The sequence below is a fragment of the Oncorhynchus masou genome, chromosome 24, assembly GCF_036934945.1.
Source record: "Oncorhynchus masou masou isolate Uvic2021 chromosome 24, UVic_Omas_1.1, whole genome shotgun sequence".
In the NCBI taxonomy this organism is placed as follows: Eukaryota; Metazoa; Chordata; class Actinopteri; order Salmoniformes; family Salmonidae; genus Oncorhynchus; species Oncorhynchus masou.
Genome location: NC_088235.1, coordinates 108,881,808 through 108,884,061, shown reverse-complemented (window position 1 = coordinate 108,884,061; position 2,254 = coordinate 108,881,808). Strand labels below are relative to the sequence as shown.

The 2,254-nt window shown below is 41.7% G+C and overlaps 1 non-coding gene across 1 annotated transcript; it reads left to right on the top strand.

Annotated features, from left to right (window-relative positions):
• Positions 1-1,834: 1,834 nt before the first annotated feature.
• trnav-uac (transfer RNA valine (anticodon UAC)) lies at positions 1,835-1,910 on the top strand. The gene has a single exon. It is a non-coding gene; the product is annotated as a tRNA-Val (tRNA).
• The last annotated feature ends 344 nt before the right edge of the window (positions 1,911-2,254 follow it).

The window sequence follows — 2,254 nt, the reverse complement described above, 5'->3', positions numbered from 1 at the left end:
GACCACTGCAAATCTACCAAGACCTGGCCGTCCCTCTAAACTTACAGCTCATACAAGGAGAAGACTGATCAGAGATGCAGCCAAGAGGCCCATGATCACTCTGGATGAACTGCAGAGATCTACAGCTGAGGTGGGAGACTCTGTTCTGTCCATAGGACAACAAGCAGTCGTATATTGCACAAATCTGGCCTTTATGGAAGAGTGGCAAGAAGAAAGCCATTTCTTAAAGATATCCATAAAAAGTTACGTTTAAAGTTTGCCACAAGCCACCTGGGAGACACACCAAACATGTGGAAGAAGGTGCTCTGGTCAGATGAAACCAAAATTGAACTTTTTGGCAACAATGCAAAACGTTATGTTTGGCGTAAAAGCAACACAGCTCATCACCCTGAACACACCATACCCACTGTCAAACATGGTGGTGGCAGCATCATGGTTTGGGCCTGCTTTTCTTCAGCAGGGACAGGGAAGATGGTTAAAATTGATGGGAAGATGGATGGAGCCAAATACAGGACCATTCTGGAAGAAAACCTGATGGAGTCTGCAAAAGACCTGAGACTGGGACGGAGATGATCCAAAACATAAAGCAAAATCTGCAATGGAATGGTTCAAAAATAAACATATCCAGGTGTTAGAATGGCCAAGTCAAAGTCCAGACCTGAATCCAATCGAGAATCTGTGGAAAGAACTGAAAACTGCTGTTCACAAATGCTCTCCATCCAACCTCACTGAGCTCGAGCTGTTTTGCAAGGAGGAATGTGAAAAAATTTCAGTCTCTCGATGTGCAAAACTGATAGAGACATACCCCAAGCGACTTACAGCTGTAATCGCAGCAAAAGGTGGCGCTACAAAGTATTAACTTAAGGGGGCTGAATAATTTTGCACGCCCAATTTTTCAGTTTTTGATTTGTTAAAAAAGTTTGAAATATCCAATAAATGTCGTTCCACTTCATGATTGTGTCTCACTTGTTGTTGATTCTTCACAAAAAAATACAGTTTTATATCTTTATGTTTGAAGCCTGAAATGTGGCAAAAGGTCGCAAAGTTCAAGGGGGCCGAATACTTTCGCAAGGCACTGTATTGGTCCAGTAATATTTCTCAGATTCCGGAAGTGTAAATTCAAGGTAGTCTTTATTTTCAAAGTAACAAGCCGCGCTGGTCCATGTATCAACTGTCTTCCCAGCCTCGGCACACACTTTTATACATTTTTCATCCTTAAATCACATACTTAGGTATTCCTCATTATGTTAATGATCAACTCTGTTTGGCTACGCGCCACTATTGTTTTCCCACCCTAAGTTCTACAAATCATTTATATTGGTGGCGCAACTGTGGCAGTTTGGTTAAAAAATAATAGGGGCCTCTACCAGGCTGCAGTCACAAGTACATTCATTGTATTGATTATGACATTTCTTATCCAGGTATGCATCAGTATTACAAGGTGTGTCTGTTTCTTATGTACACGGTCTTTTCTTATGCTATACGGGTGTGGTTACAGGTTCCTTTAAAGCTTTTAATGATTCTGTTTCATTACATTATTATTTAACAATATGCTGCTGAAAAATCACCATACCACCAACACAGTTTACAACACAGTCCCCAACACAGTTTACAACACAGTAACCAACACAGTTTACAACACAGTAACAACACAGTTTACAACACAGTAACCAACACAGTTTACAACACGGTAACCAACACAGTTTACAACACAGTAACCAACACAGTTTACAACACAGTTTCCAACACAGTCCCCAACACAGTTTACAACACAGTAACAACACAGTTTACAACACAGTCCCCAACACAGTTTACAACACAGTAACCAACACAGGGTCCTGTGTGGCTCAGTCGGTAGAGCATGGCGCTTACAACGCCAAGCGTCGTGGGTTCGATTCCCGCTGGGGCCACCCATATGCAAAAGTAGTGGCCCCAGCCGACTTGTAAGTCGCTTTGGACAAAAGCGTCTGCTAAATGGGATATATTATATTATTATTATTATAGTTTACAACACAGTAACCAACACAGTTTACAACAAAGTCCCCAACATGGTTTACAAGACAGTCACCAACACAGTTTCCAACACAGTAACCAACACAGTTTACAACACAGTTTACAACACAGTAGCCAACACAGTTTACAACACAATCCTCAACACAGGTTACAACACAGTCCCCAACGCAGTTTACAACACAGTCCCCAACACAGTTTACAACACAGTTCCCAACACGGTTTACAACACAGTTCCCAACAC